We start from the raw sequence: 13562 nt of genomic DNA on the forward strand, positions 1-13562 counted from the left end.
AAGGCAATCAGCTAATGTTGATGCGTGGGAAACAGTAGATTAAATTACTATACATCAATATTAGATAGGGAATGACCAGATAATTGAAGCATAAGGGGTGGGGGGAAAGTCCCATAGGAAAGAAAGGAGGACTTATGATTTATACCAGGGGTGGAGAACCTGCGTTGAGGCCACTCTAGGTCCTCAAGAGCATCCCTTTGACTGAATCCAAACTTCACGGAACAAATCCCCTTAATGAAAGGATTTGTTTGGTAAAACTTGGATCAGTCAAGAGGCCAAACCCAAAGCCATGTGTAGCTTCCAGGCTGTAGCTTTCCTACCCCTTGTAAATGCCAACATAAATATAAGGAAGTGTTGTATCAATGTAATTTGAAAATTATCATAGAAATATGACATTCAGGAACCAGGAACTATCTTTGGGACTGATTAGATCCTTACTAGTATCCCAGGGGATAGAGTCAGGGAGACTCATATTCTTGAGTTCAAATTTGGCCTTAGCCACTTAATAGCTGTGTGACCCTGGGCAAGCCACTTAACCCTGTTTGCCTCAGTGTCCTCATCTATAAAATGAGCTGGAGAAAGAAATGGAAAACCACTCTGATGTCTTTGCCAGGAAAACCCCAAATGGGGTCACAAAGAGTTGGACATGATGGAAATAACTGAACAACAACAACAAAGTGTACAGGTATACCTTACTTTACACAAGTGTGTTCCTGGAAACTTGTTCGTAAGTCCAATTTCTGTTCATTAAATCTCATAGCAAATGAATATTTGAGTTAGGGAGGTCACTCTTAAAGGAATGTTTTTATGAATCCTTTTATGAAAAGAAGACCCTTTTGTAATTACCACATTCATCAATCTGCTAAATTTGGTTTTTAATATAAATATACATGAGAATCTGGGAAGAAGAGAAAAAGCAAAGAAACTAATTGAAAGGATAGGAGCTATAATTAATTGATCTGTCAATAAGCATTTATTAAGTACCCACTATTTGTTCCAGGCATCATACTAGGTGGTAGAAATACTAAGAAAGATTGGGTTATTTTAGTCTGTAGTGAAAGACTGACAAATAACTGTTACCTGTCTTCAAGATACAAGCTTTCCAGCCTTCTTTCTAACTATAAAATTTTGTCAGAAAAATTATATCTAACTACACAGATAAATTTCATTAGCTTTACCTATGTACCATATTTAAATTCAACGCAGTGCAATACTTCAGTGCAGCACAAATCCCTTGGAAAAACAGAAAGATTAAGCAAAATATGATCTCTGTTTCTAAAGAACTTGTAATTTTGTGGGAGAATGAATGACACACAGATAACTATAATAAGCAAATGTAATAGGCATTGCACTACATTTACCAGTGTGTTGTGTAACAATTTATTAGATTGGGAACTACATTTCCTGTGAGGTGGACCAAGATTTTGTATTCCTGTGAGGCCCTACAATTGCAATGCAGGTTGATTGTTTCAGGAGGGCTCTAGAGGTAGCTAGGAGAGCAGAGATTGCTAAACTAACTTGACCGTATCTTCCTATGAACAATATGAACAGACGCTCAATAACTGAGTTGGTTGACTTGGGCTTCTGAAATATAATTTATTGCGGGAGATCAATCCTTTTAGTGCTGACTTATAAAATAAAATTTTCAGTTGAAGACTTGAGCCTTTGAATCTTTTCCTCTTTGTGACTTTCCCCTTTCTTCTCCTTTTTGGGGAATAGACCAGAGAATAGCACAGCAGACCTTTGGCAGATGAGGGTGGAAGAGAGAAGGAAACCATTAACAACTGCCTTGGGGCAGAGGCATATGGGAGCCATGCCTGTCTTCTTGCCCACAAAGCCTTAGAAAAAACATTCCAGACCCCAAATTCCTAGCCCCACCTTTTGGGGGGCATTGGCAGATGGTAGCCCGTGGTTTCCGTACACCACGCAACCAAAGTGGTGAGGAATACCAAACTCCTACATAGGGGAATGGAGACTTCCTGGTAGCAGGATCTAGATTTCTAGTGAGAGACGATCCCTCAAAAAGCACCAGCCTGGGAGGTTGGCTCACTAGTGACCCTAAGTTTATATTACAAGAAGCCAATCTTCTGGGGCATTAAAAAAAATAAAGAAAAAAGAGGATTTCTTGGAAAATGCTAGTTTCATGAAGATAAAAAGAGGATCAAGCATATGACCTCCCCCCAAAACTAGGTGAATGGACTTCTTAGGTGGCACCAGGATCTTGGAGAGAGAGGACAATCTCACATATTATCCCAAAAGAGAAGTCCAAGCCACATATGGTGGTCAAAAAACCTATAGGTCTCTAAACAATGTCAGTTCAATAGGAAGGGCATTCATCGCCTGTCTAGAATTTCCAGGGGTTTCCTCTCCTAGAGGAGTCCACATCCTTGGGGTAGTACCATAAGGCTAGATGAATATTTGGGTAAAATTGGGACTTCGTGATATTGGGAAGTTGAGTCCCAAACAGTCCCAAATTCATTTTCTTTCCATGAAGATAGGACTTTAGGATCCTGAGCTTAAAGAAAAGGGACTCACCAGGAATGTCAGGGGTTTGTTTGCCTGACCAGCAATCTCCAGATTAAATAATAAATTTAAAAATGGAAGAGATCCTTGAGGTCATCTAGTACAGTAAACCCCTTCATTTTACAGTGGAGGAAAAAGTTCATTTTCCTTGTGAGGTCAGTCCAAACCACAGAGTAATACCATAAAGCCTAAATTTTTGTATGGATCTCTGGGGTAACATGGGCTCACTAGAACGTAAGGGAGAAGGAGGAGGGGTGCACTAATAGTAACTCCAAGTTAGTTTCCCTTCAAAGGGGAATTGAAACCACAGAGTGGTACTATGATTTTAGTGGACTTTGGGACAGTGAAACTCAATGGAGAGGGGAAAGAATTGTATTGATTGTTCACTGGCTACTATGAATCCTTTATGTATTTTCTGCATTAGCTATGAGTTAGAATCAAACCTGTTCTGTATTTGATATTTTAATTTGTTACTTTGAGTGCTAGGGAAAAGCTTGGTGGCAGGATCTAGATTTCTAGTGAGAGAAGATTCCTCAAACAGCACTGGCTTGGGAAGTTGACTCACTAGTAACCCTAAGTTTACATTACAAGAATCCAGTCTTCTAATGAAAGAAAGGGGTTTTAAAAAATAAAGAAAAAGGCAGATTTCTTGGAAAATGCTACTTTCATGGAGATAATACGAGGATCAAGCATATGACTTCCCCTCAAAAGTAGGGTAGTGGACCCAATTCAACTCAACAAACTATTATTAAACACTTAATCTGTGCAAGGCATTGTGCTCAGTCCTAGGGAGAGGGAGACAGAGAGACAGAGACAGAGACAGAGACAGAGACAGAGACAGAGACAGAGTCAGAGACAGAGAATCTCCCTAAAGTCCCTGTCATCAGAAGCTCCTTGCTAGTGGGAGATATGAGTGTTCTTGGCTACTTACTTGAAGATTGTATACTGAAAATGTTTTTAGTATTTTACATTTCCATTTCTGTTCCAATTAAATGCTCTTATTTTTCTTGCCTCTAGTAAGCATAGTAGTGAACTAGACTCTGGAACTGAATTTTACTTTATAAACTCTCAGTTTCTTTCTAGGCTGGGAGCCCTGGCCAAGTGACATATTCACCAGAGATAAATCTCTTTCCCTCCCTCCCTCCCCTAATATAAAGTTGGTGAGTAGCTAGTGCTTCTTGAAACAAAAGCAACATAATTTATATGATAAATGTATTAAAGAAGCATAACATAAGGCTTGACACTAAAATTTAACGGTAGGAATAGGTCATAAACAACTGGTCATTCCACCATTCTAGTCCGGAGGCTGGCTAGTGAAGACATGTTACAGCTGCCATATGGACTATTGCAAATGGGGCCTGGAATGAATACTTCTAGGAGCACACAAGGTAGGCAGCTTTAGAGAGTGAAGCATGACTAATGTTGTGTAACAATCAGACCAGATATCACGAAGCCAGAGAATGTTAGAACTGGGAAGGACCTGAGGGATCCAATCCTGTTATTTCTCAGATGAGGAAATTGAGGCCTACAGAGTATTAGCTTTATCCATGGTCACACAGGAAGTTAGTTCAGCCAGATTGCAATTATCATGGATTCCCACCCAATGCTGACTAAAAGATTTAAAAGAAAAAGAACTAGGAATTTTCTGGCCAGAATAGAAATATATGATCCTATCACATGTCAGATCCATTCAATTAAACAACACTTTTTAAAACACCTACCATGGGCAACACTTCCTATGTGAAGCACAGAGAACAAAGAGCGCTAGAGTCAGGGTACCTATGTCTGAATACTAGCTCTGACATTTATTAGCCAGGTCACCATGAATGAGTCACAATAACCATTCTGGGCTTCAGTTTCCTCATCTATGAAGTGGGAATGAATAATAGTTGTACTACCTATCTAACGTTGTTAGGTGAAGAAAATGCTTCATAAACCTTAAAGTGTTATATCAATGTGAAATATTATTAATATGACCTAACTTTTAATCACCTTTTTTTGACCCCAGATAGGATCTTTGGAACATTGATCAAGCTTCCTCCCTATCATGATCAGGAATCACGTTATCTCTCCTGATCCTTTAGCCAAATGGATTGGTCTAAGCTTCTTAAGGAAAGACAGCAGGTTTAGAGGGGACACAATTGTTATGTTTAACTAGCTGACTTGGAATAGGGTCATGCTTCTTTGTGGGCACCCAAGTTCCAAACTAGGAGCAGTCATTGAAATTGCAAGGAGAAAAACATAGATCTCATATAAGAAAAACAAATCCCTAACAATTATAGTTATTTTATTTTATTTTTTTACTGGAAAACTTTTTTGTTGTAGATAGAGTGGGATAGCTAGGACACAGTTTAGATGATTCCAATTTTGTTGGCAACATCTAAAGCATCATAGTCTGGAGTAAGTCGGACATAGGCCTTCTTCTCTCCATCAGGCTGGTTCAGTGTGTTGACCTTGGCCATGTCGATGTCATAGAGCGCCTTTACCACCTGCTTGATCTGATGCTTGTTAGCCTTGACATCCAATGAAGACGAGAGTGTTGCTGTCTTCAGTCATAGAAAATTCAGTGGTCAAGGGAAACTTGATGGCATAGTGATCAAGCTTTTTTCTCTCACTTTTCCGAGGGTATCTGCCACTAAACTCTTAGTGTCTTGGGTCGCTGGAAGGTGGGGGCATTTGGATCTTCTTTTTGTGGCTAAGAACACCCTTCAGCACTGCCTTCTTAGCCTTAAAGGCCTTGAACTTGGCTTCTGTCTTGGGCAGGGGGAGGGGGAGGCAACTACTTCCTTCTTCACCTTTGACACCATCTTGGGGGAAAGGGTCTTCCGCAGTGCTTCTTATGGGCTTCAATTATGATTATTTTAAAGTACAGTTAGGTAATAGTGATGTCTCCCTCAGTAGTGTTCTCTAGACAAAGGCTAGATAACCATAGGTCAATTATGTTTTAAAGGGATTCTCATTTTCTCATATCGATGAAACTAGATGGTCCTTTCTTGAAATCTTTTCTAACTCCGAGATGCTGTGATTACAGAATGAAACTAAGACCCCTGATGGTAAAAATACTTGTTAAGCCAAAGGAACAAATATAATTTCAGACAGTGACAGTAGGGGTTATGTTTTGGGGGAATGGGGAGGGTCCTCCTGGTCATATCGCAAAGATAACCAGCTGTATATGACTGATCTTTTATACACAAAGAAAGCAGCATAAATTACTTATGGCAAGACATAACTGGCAAGCAAAAATTCCTGCCTTCCAGGCAAATCCATTATTTTTTTTAGAAGTAGGAGATGTCACTTCATTTCTACATAGCACAACCTCTATACCTATAAAACTGGAACAATACCTATTCCCACCAAGATCTTCCAAGTTTAAATGAATTATTTGTAAAGGCATCCAAAAATAATAATTTTATAAGCTAAGAGTTTCCCCAAAGGGGTAATATTTTACTAATAAAGTAATATATATTCTAGCACCTATTTTGCATTGGGTGGGGGAGGAATTTTTCCTTTTTTAAGAAGTTTTATCTTCGATTTTTTTTTCTTTTCCTAAGACTTGTATTTTGAACCAGACCTATAGTGTACCAAGTAATGAATTCAACAACCACCCTTGATTGCCACTCTACTCAGCAGAGAGGGGTGGTCTTCAGAGATTGATCATTGTGTGCTCAGGTATCCAGACGCTTCAAAGCTCATGATTTCATGGAGGAGGTAACAATTCTGGATGTGTTGTATTCTTGCAGGAAGGGTCATGACTTACAACACTGCTCACTTTCATTCCTCAGCTTCGTGCTCTGTGAAGGAGAGAGTTTCATTTCCATCTGTGGTTTCGAGCCCCAGATGTTGTTGCAGGGCAGTCATGTAGATTGTCAATGCCAATTCAGGCTTCAGGGTTACACGGCAGGACATGAGTAACACTCTGGGGAATGTGCCTTCCTGTTGGGCAAGACACTAAATGATATCTTTCAGACTCCAGACTTCAGAGAAGCTATTGTTTGCCTTGGGGGGAATTAATGAGATGCATCTTATCATAACCCTGATTTTAAGGAGTAGATGGAGCTCCTTTCCCTAGAGGAAGAAAACACTAAGAAAAACACTAGTCTTCCCTCATCCCCAGATACTCTCCAAATCCCTTTTTACTTTATCAGGAGGCAGATCTTACTTGCCTGGACTTTTTTGCTTTAGGATAGCATGAGCAAAATTCAAATGGAAAACCATAGGTAAAAGTCATGGAAAAGGGAAGGAATGGTACAGTGGGGAAAACATTCAGCTATGACATTGCAGGGTCTGGGTTCAAGTCTTAGCTTATCACAGGTTAAAGCAAAAAAAAAGGCATTTTTAAAAATTATTAGATTTCAGCATATTGTGATCAATCAACAAGGATTTATTTAGCATCTATTATGTGCTATGTGCTAGGGATAAAAAGAAAGAAGTGGAGGCACATAGTCATTGCCCTCAAGGAAGACAAACTGTGTATATAAAGGCATATAAAATAAACACGAGGTCCTTTTCAGAAAGAAAACATTGGCAACTGGGGAGGAGGTAGGAGGATCAGGAAAGGTTTCTTGTAGAAAGTAATGCTTGAGGAGAGACTTAAAGAAAGCCATTGATTCTAAGAGGAGGAGAGAGGAGGGAGGATGTTCCAGGTAGGGGCATAGACAATAAAAAGTCGTGGAGATGGGAAATGGAGTATTTTGTATGAAGATAGGAGAGAACACAACTCTGGTTGTGCCAGAAAGTGCATATGGGGAGTAATGTATAATGAGGACGGACAAATAGTTTGGGGCAAACTGAAAGTGCCAAGTGGTGGAATTTCTGTTTGATCCTAAAGGTAATCACATATAACTGGAGTTTACTGATAAGGAAAGCAACATGAACAGTCTGGAGCTTAGGAAAATAATTTTTGTAGCTATGAGGGGATGGATTGGTATGAGGAGAGACTAGGGAGAGGTGGGGAATGATCAGCAGGCTATTGCAATAGTCCAGGCTCCAGACAAGTTGTGATAAAGGCCTCATCTAGGGGGCAGGGAGATTATGTGAATGAAAAGGAGACAGATGAAAGAGGTGTTGTAAAGGTAGAAACAATGAGACTTGACAACTACTTGGTTATAAGAGGCGAGAGAGCAAGAAATCAAGTCTGACACTGGGGCTGGAAACTTGGGTGACATTCCAAAAATTCTTGGTTGATAAGATTTCACCCTGGGAATTTCTTGGCTGTTAAAATCATTGTAAATGAATGTTTAACAAATGATTCATTAAGACTTGAAAGACCTTGGTAGGGGTAGGTAAATCGCTCCTTTTCCACAGATCCATTAACACTGACTGCCCCAGTTGCTAGGGTTCTTTCGCTCCCAAATTACTTTGTACTTAGTTTTTATGTATTTTTGATTAGTTAACAGCATATTTTGAGCTCTCTTCCGTGTGTTTACTTATCTATATACTTGTCCTTTTGCAATGGAATATAGGCTCCTTAAGGGCAAGAGCTATTTCATTTTTGTCATTTTATCTCCGGCTCCTTATATATAATACGCAACATGTAGAAATGAAAGGGTATCTCCAGATTTATAGAAATGTAATAGAAAATAATTGCCCAAAGGGAAGGAGTTATGCTTGCCAGTTAAAGCTCACTTAACACTTATGGACCACTTACTACCATGGTAACCTAATACCTGTATGGCCTCAGGTATTTCTCCCTCATTTGAAAAATGAAGAAATGAGACCTTGGAAGTCCCTTTCAGGTCTAAAACTTGGATTATGCAAACTCAAAAGTGCTTGGGGATAAACATGCAGATCTTTACCTGAAGCAAGCAATACCTAGGGAAAAAATTGCATATAAATAAATGTATGTTGAACATGAACGACACACCTCTAATTAATCAGTTTATTCCTAGCTGGAACATCTTGCTGAGACAACTGTTCCCCAGATACAAGAGGGTTACTAGAGGACCAATCATTCTGTTCTCACCTGTTTTCCAGACAAACCTCATCTGTATAAATGGTTTACTAAATATGGTCCCTGGAATTCTGTTCCTCATTTGGTGCGTTTGTTTATTTTTGTCAGTCTCAACTAGGCGTGCCACAGTCAGGTAGCTGTGGCAGGCAAAATGTTGACTCATTCTGTTTGGGGTTTATTCAATTTAAGTCATGAAAGGGGGTGTCTCAAATGAGCAAATAATCAGACCACTTCGATTTGGTGCTCCTGAAGACTCTGGGGTCTGGCCAAGCTAACTCAAATAGCACCTTATTCTTCACACAAGCAGTGAATTTCCAGCCAGGGTGGCTTTAACAGAGGGTGAATCCAGTTCAGTTTCCCTTTTCCATTTACCTGTTTTGCTGACCTCCAGAGACTCTTTTTACCCCCACTGAAAAGGTTGTCTTCATCCATCATGTTCTGCCTTAAAATATCACTGAGCTTAGCTAAGCAATTGATCTCTATTCCACAGGGAGAAGTCTTTATATTTTAATGAATTCTTCCACATAAGCTTAGCTGCTCTGTGTGTTTCAAAGACAGCTTAAAAATTTTTTAAAAAGAAAGAAAAAGAAAAGGCAAAGCTCAAAGCCAATCTCATCCTAGTATTTAATCTGTTGTGAGAAGGTTTATAGGATCAAATATTCAGAGATGGAAGAGATCTTAGAGGCCAATAAGTTCAACCAATTTTTCAGATGAAGAAATTTAGGCACAAAGTGGTTAAGGTGACTCACCAAAGGTCATACAGCTAGTTACACTCTAAGACATGATTTTGAACTCAGGTTATCCTGACCCTGAGCATAGCATTCTATTCACTGAATCACCTAGTTGTTAAAGTCTCAGCATTCATTTCACCTTAAATATATATGTATATATATGTGTGTGCATGTGTGTGTGTGTGTATGTATGTATATATGTGTGTATATGTATGTATATATATATACACAAATTCATATATACACATATATGTATGTGTATGTATAGTATCCTCTTCTAAAAATAACATATTTCCATGCTAAGGACCTGAATCTAATCCAACAAGTTATAATTAAACACATACTATGTGAAAGGCACTAGAGATGAGAAGATAAAATGAACAACCAGTGCCTCCCTCATGAGGTTTATATTCTACTGGAGGGATACGACATGTAAAAAGATAAGCACATACATGATGATTTGAGGAAGGAAGAAAGGGCATTAACAACTCAGAATCAGGAGGCAGCACATGAGCTGAGCCTCGGAGGAAGCTAGGAATTCTCAGATGTGGAAAACAGGAAACAGCATATTTCAGTTATGGAGGATGAATGTTATATACAAAGGCAGGCAAGGAGAGATGGAATTCTGAGACCAAGGTACAGAAGTTGTCCAGTTTAACCAGGATGTAAAGTATATGAAAGGAAGCAACGTGAAGTGAGCCTTGAAAGGTAGGTTGGAACCAGATGCTAAAGGGCTTTCAATATCCATCTGAATAGCTTATATTTTGTCCCTTACAAAAAAAGGGAGCCAATGAAGGATTTTTAGGAAGAAACTGATATAGTCAGACTTGTACTTTAGGTAGAATATTTTTGAACCATCACTACCTACAAAGGTCACATTCATTCAAGAACTTAAAATGTTCTTCCTGGCTAACCCATGTTAGTTTTCCAAACTTCTCTAGAATTGTGGAAAACTGAAACTATCCTGAAACATAACATTAGATGATTCTCATAAAGGAGTTGGGCAAATTAAAACAACTCTGAGGTTCCACCTCACACCTATGAGATTGGCTATTATGACAGAAAAAGAAAATGATAAATGTTGGAGAGGATGTGGGAAAACGGGGGCACTAATACATTGTTGGTGGAGTTGTGAACTGATCCAATCATTTTGAAGAGCACTTCAGAACCATACCCAATGGGCTATAAAACTGTGAGTACCTTTTGACCCAGTAATACCACTACCAGGTCTGCATCCCAAAGAGATTTTTTAAAGGGAAAAGGACTCATATGAACAAAAATATTTATAGCAGTTCTTTTTGTGGTGACACAGAATTGGAAATTAAGAAGATACCCATTAATTAGGGAATGTCTTAACAAGTTGTGGTATATGATTGTAACAGAATATTACTGTTCTATAGAAATGATGAGAAGGCTGATTTCAGGGGAAAAAAAACCTGGACTTACACCAACTGATGCAAAGGGAAGTGAACAGAACCAAGAGAACACCGTACACACTAGCAGCAATATTGTCTGATGATTGGCTATGAATGACTTAGCTATTTTCAGCAATTCAATGATCCAAGACAATTCCAAAGGACTCATGATGAAAAAATATTACCCACCTCTCCAAAAAAGAACTGATGGAATCTGAATGTGGATAGAAGCATACTCTTTTTCACTTTATTTTTGTGGCGTTTTTTCCCTTTGAATTTGGATCTACTTTCACAACATGACTAACAGGGTAATAGGTTTCACATGATTGAACATGTATAACCTACATCAAATTGCTTACCATCTCAGGGAGGTGAGAGAGGAGGGAGAAAAGGGAAAAAATTGGAACTCAAAATTTCTTTAAATGAATATTAAAAACTGTCTTAATATTTAATTGAAGAAAAAATAAAATATAAATTTTAAAAATCCTTCTTCTGGAAATACTATGGACCAGACTGGCATCTGCTATAAATAATGCCTTTTTTTTTCTTAAATTCTGAAAGTGTGGACAGGGCTCACTGTTGGATTAGAGATTTTGTAGTTGTTCATCTTGGCCTCACAATCAGGTGTCAAACCTGGCAAGGGGTACCTGGAGAGGATGAAGACATCCCACAGCATGACGAGGCAAAGAGGAAGCAAGCTGTCAGAGCTGGTTTACCGAAAGCTAGATCATAAGCAGTCTGAAACTAGAGAGCTCGGTGAAAATGGTTATTCAAGGAAAGAGAATGAAACAGCTGGGCAAAGTGTTGGCTCCTTTTGTGAGAGATCTGAAGCCAAAGAGATTAGTGCGTTTAAAAGTATGAAGGGAATGGGTCAGCCTCTCAAAAAATACTGCTGCCTTCCACGGAATTTGTTTTTCTCTGAAAACAGAGCCTAGGAAAGGGAAAAGAAGTCTATATAGATATTCCTCTGTTCAACCTCACAAGAATTTGGTTCCTCATCTCTCTGTGAGCTGCTAAATTCATTAGGTGACAGTCCAATTTTATATTAGATCCAATTGTTATATATTATTAGATAGAGTGCCAGGCACTGTGTGAGATACAAAAACAAAAAATAAAATTGTCCCTAACCTCAAGAAGCTTATTATTATTGGGAGAGGGGGAATGACAAATGTACAGATAAGTAAATTCATAAAAGGGGCTTCATGAATGTTTATTGATTGCTCAAAAATAGATACAGAGTAAAAACAACTTAATTTGTGAGGAAGAGAGTACTCACGATTGTGGGCAATAGGGAAAGGCCTCTTGGGGAACTTCAGCTGAACCAATACAGGAAGCCAAAGTTGAAGTGAGGAGGGAAGAATTCGAGAATTGGGAGGTGAAAACTACCCCCAAATGACCATGTCCCATAAAATCCCAAAGACTATTGAATGTTAAAATAGCATCCATTTATAAATCTTTTTTTTTCTTTAATCCAGGAACCAGTTAAAACAAAAGTTTTGCATCAAACTGCAGTCATCTGCAATTAACTTTTCTTCAAGCGTCCTACTCATGAGGTTTGGCTGAATTGGAGTCACCATTTGTATTTCCTCCAGTGAGATGGAGAACCACCAGGCTTTGCCATCTTCCCCAGCACTGTGTCTGAAGGTCCTCCAGGCCTTGTCATCTGACCTGCCCCTATGCCCTCAACACTGTCATCTCACCTACTGGTGTAGCCTAAAGACCTCTAGGCCTTATCTTCTGACCAACCACGCCCTCCTTAGGACCAGTGGGCCTTCACATCCAAATGAATTTTCTTTTTATGTCCTGACTCCTCCAATTAGAAGGTAAGTTTCTTGAGAACTATGGCAGTCTTAGCTTTTCTCTCTGCTTAACACTCAATAAATACTTAGAATTTGTTTTCATTTATTCCTTCTTTCCCTTCAGATTGCATAGAACAAAGCCAGCCCTGAGTCTACATTCTGGTGCACATATATAGAATGTTTACACATTCATTCTTAATCTATCTGATATTTTAGATAAGGCTTGTATACACCCTTCTCCCCACATTGTGATTTGTATTATTAATGGTCCTGTTAATCTCAACCAAACAGCATCACATGTTAGCATATTTTACCTTTAACAAATAGCTTTTAAAGTCCTGGGAATCGACTTCGGTAACCCATTAGACAAAATACTTACATATCAGACACATGTGCTCTCAGTCAATGTCAACTAAGTGAATATATGTAAAACTATATACACTGCTTAGCTAGGCAAGGAGAAAGGCATTTCAAGCTATTTCCCTGAAGCTTTGTCCTGAGGAAGTTGATCTTATCCGGGGCACTTTATCACTGGAAGTAATATAGGGCAGCAAACAGAGGGCTGGATTTGATGTCAGAGGCCTTGAGTTCAAATCTTGTTTCTGACACTTAATACCTGTATAACCTCCAGCTAGTCTTTTAATTTCTCTGGGCCTCAGTTTCCTCAACTGTAAAATGAGGGTGGTTAGACTAGGTGACACCTGAGAACTTTTTCAGTTCTAAATATATGATCCCATGTTCATTTTACTTTTTTCTGTATTTCATAACTTGCTCAGGGAAAATAAATACCATGATACAGTAACTTTTTAGTGGAAATGACTTCTTGGATTGCTCTTATCACACTTACAGCCTGCTTTAGATAAAGATTGTCTTCAAAAGCAGTTCTCAGGAATATCAGAGCCAAAAAATGTGCAGTTAGGCAAAATGCACAGCCAAAGGAAACCACAGCAGCAGCTACATGAGATTGAGATCTTCAGCATTAGAAAGGAAACCAGCTGGTGATCAGGGTGTTTGGTCTTCCACAGCAGGAGGGTAAGCAAATACCACAGCACCAACACTTTAAGGCTTTAGTCACTTTTTTTTAAGGATGCACTTTTAATTTGCAAAGGAAAAAAGCTTTGATTTGTACTACAGAAATCCTGGG

At 38.9% G+C, this 13562-nt stretch overlaps 1 pseudogene; it reads right to left on the reverse strand.

Annotated features, from left to right (window-relative positions):
- Positions 1-4871: 4871 nt before the first annotated feature.
- LOC110219439 (large ribosomal subunit protein uL23 pseudogene) lies at positions 4872-5330 on the reverse strand (annotated as a pseudogene).
- Positions 5331-13562: the final 8232 nt, after the last annotated feature.

This window comes from Phascolarctos cinereus, unplaced genomic scaffold (assembly GCF_003287225.1).
Source record: "Phascolarctos cinereus isolate Bilbo 61053 unplaced genomic scaffold, phaCin_HiC Scaffold_7;HRSCAF=346, whole genome shotgun sequence".
Classification (NCBI taxonomy): domain Eukaryota; kingdom Metazoa; phylum Chordata; class Mammalia; order Diprotodontia; family Phascolarctidae; genus Phascolarctos; species Phascolarctos cinereus.